Source organism: Octodon degus, unplaced genomic scaffold (genome assembly GCF_000260255.1).
Source record: "Octodon degus isolate 3935 unplaced genomic scaffold, OctDeg1.0 scaffold00028, whole genome shotgun sequence".
Taxonomy (NCBI): domain Eukaryota; kingdom Metazoa; phylum Chordata; class Mammalia; order Rodentia; family Octodontidae; genus Octodon; species Octodon degus.
In genome coordinates, this window is record NW_004524604.1 from 19,221,012 (window position 1) to 19,228,466 (window position 7,455).

General features: G+C 39.0%; 1 protein-coding gene across 7 annotated transcripts in view; it reads left to right on the plus strand.

Annotated features, from left to right (window-relative positions):
- The window catches only part of Tfdp2 (transcription factor Dp-2), a 227,714-nt gene that overhangs the window by 51,059 nt on the left and 169,200 nt on the right, over positions 1 to 7,455 (plus strand). The gene's annotated exons all lie outside the window — the stretch shown is intronic.

The following is a 7,455-nucleotide window of genomic DNA, read 5'->3' on the forward strand; positions in this document are numbered from 1 at the left end:
TGAGTCCAATCTAGTAGTGAGACCCTGAATACCCTGTAGACCCTTCCCTAAGATAGAAAAAGATCAGTCACCAAGATCTTTCAACAGTGATCTTATTATAAATGAAAATATTCAGACTATTTTTCTTGTAATTTTTTTTTGTTTGAGAGTGCTACTTTGATGTGGTTTAACATGTAAGGGATATTAAAAAGTGTAATTATATATTTTTATTTTTTTCTACATATTTTCAGACATCATATATGGTTATGATATATAGAGGAATGTGGTACCTTTCCTGGCATCATAAAGGGTTTTTTTTTTTGTTTTGTTTTGTTTTTTTGGCAGAACCGGGGATTTAACTTAGGCCCTTGTACTTGCCAGGCAAGCACTTATTCTACTGAGCTATCTCTCCAGCCCCATAAAGGGTATTTTTAATGTTTTGAATTGTTAAGGTTTTACCATCAACATTGGATCATAAAAGTTTGGATCCACATTGAATACATATATTCTATGTAGTGACACCTGGGTTCACATACTTGATTCTTCCCAGGATTCTGGTTGCAGATGAAGTTGGATGAGAACTGAATCAAATTCAGTGGTTAGGTTCAGTGCTGACCTGATGGGGAAATTTGACTCTGTCCTTTTCCAGTTTGGTTTGTGATAAAAATTTTGGAGAGAATTGAGTTTTTGAACCAAGGTACCACTCTGTGTGTGTGTGTGTGTGTGTGTGTGTGTGTGTGTGTGTTTATATATTTATGTGTATATGACTAATACATGGTTTAACTGGGGGTCCTTCTGTCAGAAATCTGATGCACCAACATTAGAACTTCAGGAACCAGAAATATCTTTTGATATCTTTGAGGTTTGTTTGTTTGTTTCTTTTGGCACTGGAAATTGAACTCAGGATCTCATGCTTGCCAGGCATTTTTGTTATCTTTGAACAGCATCTTTCAGTGTGCGGGGATACACATGGAAATGTTTATGGATTAAATGATATGTCTAGAGTTGCCTTTTAAATAATCTATTGGAGGAAGAAGGATAAAGTGAATGGCATTAGAGATAAAGAAGTATTGTTTATTTTTATTTATTTATTTAAAATTTTATTTATTTATATTTGTGTGTGTTTTTTTTTGTGTGTGTGTGCGTGTGTGTGTGTGTATGGCCAGCTCAGCCCACCAGGGGGCGGGGCTGGCTGGCATGTGGTGCTGAGGGATTGAACCGTGGTCCCTGTGCTTTGCTAAGTTTGTTCTAAGTAGGTGCTTTAGACCACTGAGCCATCTCACCAGCCCCAGCAGTATTGTTTATAATGTGACTGATCACATTGAGTGATAGCTCTGTGAGGTCTCATTTTTTCTTTGATGTGTTTAAAATTTTTTATTGTAAAAGAAACAACACTTACTCCATTACACTACAAACAGCTGTGAAAAAAAAATCAAAAGCTTCCTCAGAACGTTGCATCTAACATAGAAGTGGAGAGGCTAGAGAAATCTGTATCTTAGTATAATATCTAGCTTAATAATATTAATGGTCTGTAGGAATTCTATAAGAGTTTAAGTATTGTGAAACCTTTTAAAAGGTATTTTGGGCCTTGATACTTTTCAGAATTTCTAGGCAGGACACAGCAAGTGACGAAGTGTCTGGGGATGAGCTCTTCTCTCCCATGTTAAGCGTCATGACTTGTGTGCTTTTCTCCATCTCAACTCTGTCTGCTAGTAGCTGAATAGTTATGAAATCGTGACTGGATGGATTTGTTGATGAAACCTGCACTGCCGTGATCCACCTTCCAGAACCTCTGAACTCAAGAGCCTTTTGTTTGTTTTTGGTGGCACTGGGATAGAATCTCAGGCCTTACTGGTTTTCAACCTTGGGTCTTAGGTTTATTGCAAAGAATTTTATTTCCATCTGTAGGTGAAATTGTAATCAGTAAAATAGAAATTCATTTAAACTTTCTTTTTAAAAGTTTTTTTCATTTATTTATTGGGTACAGGGTCTCACTACTCTGCTCGGACTTGTAGCAATCCTCCTGGCTGAGCCTCCCCTGCACTGGGATGACAGATGTCCACCACCATGCCTGGTTTTGGGGCCAACTGGGCAGGCCTGGGGTTAGTACAGTGTGTAGTACCAGGGCTCAAACCCAGATCCCTGTGCTTGCTAGGCAGGCGCTTAGACCGCCGAGCTATCTTCTTAGTTCTACAAATTCATTTTAAAGTGTTGCTAAAATAATCTGAACTGGGCCATATTTTCCTTGGTCATCATTCTTGAATTAAAGATATATCATATAACTGCATAGTTTTTTTGTTTTGTTTTGCTGTTGAGACAGGGCTTCGCTATGTAGTCCAGGCTGGCTTTGAATTTATTTCATATCCATATGCCAACTTCCTATGAAAAGGTACAGTTCTGCACAAATATGAGTGTCCAGGTCATTTTATTTATTGGGTACAGGTCCTCCTGCCTCAGCCTACTGAGTGCTTGCTGGGTTTACAGGCGAGCACTGACACCATGCTTGGCATACATAGTTTTTCAGATTGTCACGTAACATTTCTCATACTTGAAAATATTGAGAATCAGTGTAATAATATTATAACAACATTAAAAAGACTATGTAGGGGCTGGGGAGATAGCTCAGTAGAATAAGCACTTGCCTGGCAAGTGCAAGGGCCTGAGTTCAATCCCCGGTACTGGGGGGCAAAAAAAAAAGACTATGTAAAAATACAGGAAAATATATTGTCTTAATTTTGTATATTAGAACTCAAATCTTTTTTCTCTATGCTTTTGTCATTTTTCTTTGAAGTTTTTAATGAGCATATATAACTTTGTTGTTAAGGGGGAAATCAGCCAAAAATTGCCTCTTCCAGCTATATCTGAGGGCAAAGGTGGAAGCTGTTCAGTCTTGAACAAGAGCTCCCAAAGACGTACAAGGGGGTACATATAACCCCCTTTTCACCCTCTACTTCCCATTAGAACTTCTGTATTGCTAAACTCCTAGAGGAGCTCTAGGTTCTCCACTTAAGTTAGCATGACTTTGTCTAACTAATATATTGGGATTCCTTAGAAGATTTAACTGGAGAATGAGTTCTATTAAAACTAACAGAGACAGGTGGGAAATCTCTAATAGTGTCTGCTTAGTCAGTCAGACTGCTGTCAGGGCTCTGCAGTACCTGGATAAATACCTTCCCACTTACATTTAAAGAGTTGATTGTGACTGGCTGGTGCGACTCTGTCTCAAAAGGGTCTGGACTAGGGATGTAGTTTAGAGCTCAGTGCAAAGGCCCTGGGTTCAATTTAGCAGTACTGCTAAATAAATAAGTACCCTAAAAAAAAAAATAAATAAATAAATAAAATAAGTAAATATATATATGTGCAAAAATAATACTTGTATCGTGATTTCTTCCACCCCCCCCCCCCCCCGTTCTGTTACGATCTCTCCTCCTATTTTTTCTTCTGTGCTCCCTTTTCTTCCAGGGGTGTAACCTAGAGCCTCCAACATGCTAGGCAAGCACTAATACTACCACTGCAGCTGCATCCTCAGGTCCTTGTTAGTTCTTTTCCCTACTTTTTCTATATCTTCTACCCTTGTCCTTTTCTTCTTGGATTTAGTAGTAACTGGCTATTTATGGCCTCTCTCTGCAGGATTAATTTCACTCCTAATTTTCTTTCTGCTCTATTGCTATGATACTTAGCCCTTCTCCCCCCCCCCCACCTCTTACTGAGCTGTGCCCCTAGCACTTTTATTTTATTTTTTTTGCGGAACTGGGGATTGAACTCGGGCCTTTGCCAGGTGAGCACTTAATCTACTGAGCCATCTCCCCAGCCCCTTGACTTTTTAATTTTTTGAGACAGAGTTTTGCTAGCTACACTGCTAAAGTTTTCCCAGGTTGGACTTGATTTTGGGATCCTCCTGCCTTAACCTCTTTGAGTTGCTGGGATTACAGGTATATACCACACTGGGAAGATTCTAAAGTCAAGTCCAACCCAAGCAGGTTAGCACTTAGCACACCCTACCCAAAAAGCTCAAAAAATGATAGGGATATAGTTCACTATGAAAGTCTAGGCCTCAATTTCTCTTCCCCATCCTTGTCCTCCCACCCCCCACAAATCAGTTCTGGTGTTATCTACCCAGAAACAACATCAGTTGCCAGATCTGATCTCAGCAGCTCCATGAGACTGTGCTTTATTTTAAATGCTACTTGTAATCCCCAGGTTGTCACCTGTACTTTCAACTAACTGGTGATGGGATTTCCTTAAATCCCTTTGCATTAGATTGATTTGCTAGAGTATAAAATAGTTCATTATACTCAGGGAAATACCTTACTTAACAATTACTGAAGGCTACAGATAAATAGTTAGGTGAAGAGGCAGATGCCTATGGATGTGGTGGAAGGGTCTTGAACGCAGGGATTTTTGTCCCAGTGGAGCTGGGATGTACCACCCTCCCAGCATACTGATGAACACCTGGACTCTCTCTGAGCCCCATAGTTCAGGTTTTTTTTTTTTTTTAAATTAAGATGTCACCACATAAGAGTAATCAATTATAAACTGTTTTTGGCCTATTGCATCTCCACTCAATAGAGGGTGGGACTGAGAACCCCAGCCTATTATCATGGTTTGGTCTTTCTGGGGACCAGAATAATTTAGGAACCCACTAAGGATTTTTTTTTTTTTTTTAAATGTATTTAGTGCAGGGTCTACAGGATCTCATTACACAGATCAGACTCCTAGTGATCCTTCTGTTTTCAGCCTCCCAAGCACTGGAATTACAGGTGTGCGCCACCACACCCAGTCTCAGTGGCTGTCTCAGTGTGCCCTGGGGGTCGGAGCTGGCTTGGCACAGCACTCCAAGGATCAAGCCCCTGGCCCTGTGTCTGCCTAAGCAGGCGCTTTAATCTGCTGACTTATGTGGCTAGCCCCAACCCACCAAGGATTAATTACCCCATTGGAGCAAAGTCATTCCTATCTTCTAGGAAATTCCAGAGGGTTTAGGAACTTTATGTCAGGAAGTGGGGTGGAATACTAAATACTAGAAGTAAAGATTCTCCTAGCACTCTTTATCTACCAGAGTCAGGAACTAGGGCAGATGGCAAATATTAGAACAAAGGATTCTCTGAACACCCGTGTTGACCAGGAAGTTACAAGAGTTTCAGTAGTTCTGTCAGAGGGACTTTGTGTCAGGGACTCTTGGTACCTGAGAGGGATTGGTTCTAGGAACCCTTGTAGAAGCCAGAATCTGTGGCTATTCAAGTTCTTTATAAAATAGGGTTGTATTTGCATATAACCCTACATATCATCCTATGTCTTTTCAGTTATCTCTATGTTACTAATAATAGCTTAGTCAATGCAAATGCTATATAAATATTTACTGTACTATAGTTTAGAGAATAATGTCAAGAAAAACTGTATTATGTTCAGTCCAGACACAGTTGGTTTTTTTCTCCCTCTTCTTTCCTCTTTCCCTCCTTCCTTCCTTCCCTCCCTCCCCTTGACCTAGTCTTACTATGTTATTCAGGCATGGTTTAAGATTAAAGATGTACATCACCATGCCTGACTGAAAATATCTAAACCTTTGACTATTTTTGAATTAGATTGTTTGCTTTTTTGTTGTTGAATTTTAGTTCCTTCTACTTTATACTGCATATTCAGGAGAATAATCTCATTTACAGCTGGCCAAATAGCTCAGCGGATTAAAATGCCTGCAAGCAGGCGCAGGGGCCCAGGGGTTTGATCCCCGGGTCTGCTGTGCTGGCCCCATCTCTGGGGCACGCAGAGACAGCAATTGAGACTGGGCTTGGTGGTGCATGTCTGTAATCCCAGCTCTTGGGAGGCTGTAAACAGCCAGGTCACTATGAGTCTGATCTAAAAGTGAGACCCTGAACACCCTGTAGACCCTTCCCTAAAATACAAAAAAAAAAAAAAAAAAAAAAAAAAAAAAAAAAAAAGATTTATAAATGTTTTCTCTTCTCTCTTTCTTGAAAGTATGTATCCCTTGATGAGTAAAAGTTCTTGGGTTTGAATTAGTCTTCATTGTCTGTGCTTTTGGTATGATATTTATGAAATTTGCTAAATTCAGTGCCATAAAGATCTTTAAGAGCCTTATAGTTTCAGGTATTGTTATGTCTTGGTTCATTTTGAGTTAATTTTTGTATATGGTATAAAATGAGAGTCCAACCCTGTTTTACATGCCAGTATCCAGGTTTTAGCATCAGTTAGTGAAAACACAGTTCTTTTTCCATTGAATCAGAGCTCTTGTCAGTAATCAGTTGACTGTGTTTGTGAGGGTTTATTTCTGAGCTCTGTTCTATTCCATCGTCTTTATGTCTGTCTCGGTCCATATATTAATATCATCACGTTTTTATAATATTGTAGATTTGGTAAGTTTCAGAGTTGGGCAATGTGAGTTCTCTAGCTTTATTCTTTTTCAAGATTGTTTTAGCTATAGAGGGTCCATAGAAATTTCCTTGAAGTTAAGATTTTCCTTTTAATATATTTGGTACAGGGTCTCACTGTACAGCTCGGACTTGTAGTGAGCCTCCTGTTTCAGCCTCCACAGTGCTGGGATTACAGGCTTGCACCACCACACCCAGTCTCAGTGGCTGGCTCATTGGGCCCAGAGGCAGGGCAAGCATGGCATGTGGTGCCAGGGATTCCATTTTCATAAAAGTTTTCAGAATTTTGATGGAAATTACATTGGATCAATAGATTGTTTTGGTTTTATTGACTTTTTAAGTTGCTATAGTCTTTCTAGCCTTAACATGTTCTATTTATTTAAATCTTTATCATTTCATTTTGAGATGATTATAATATTACAGAATTAGTTATTGGAGATGTTTATACAACTTTGTAAGAATACTGAAAGTCATTTTAAAAGGTGACAATTTTGTTATATGAGTTGTACTTCACTTAAACAATCAAAAACAAAAACATAGCTTGGCATGGTGGTGCATGTCTATAATCCCAGCACTTGGGAGGCTGTGACAGGAGGATCTTTGTGAGGTCAAGACCAGCCTGGGCTACAAAGTGAGTCAAGGCCAGCCTGAACTAGTGAGGCTGTCTTAAAAATAGTGAGACCCTGTCTTAAAAATTTTTTTTGAAAAAAGGCAAAACCAAAACCACTTTCTTCAACTTGATGTCTAGTTCTAGCACTGATTTTTTTTCTTCCCATTTTAGGTAGTTTTTAGCAGAGGCCATGTATTTATAGTCCTATTTTTATCTCTTACTCATTTGTCAGTCCCATATAATCTTATTTTTACTTCATTAGTCCACTGAAATTGCTCTTGGTGTTTCCTTTTGTTTCTTTTGAAAGCATTGACCAAGTCAACATCTTTTTTTTTTTCCTTAATAAACTTTTTAGTATTAAGGATTGAACTCAGGGCCTCACACGTGCTAGGCAAGCACTATGCCACTGCTCTTAATAAATATCCCAGGATTTTTTTTTTTTTAAAGTTTTATTTATTTGTGTGTGTGTGTGTGTGTGTGTGTGTG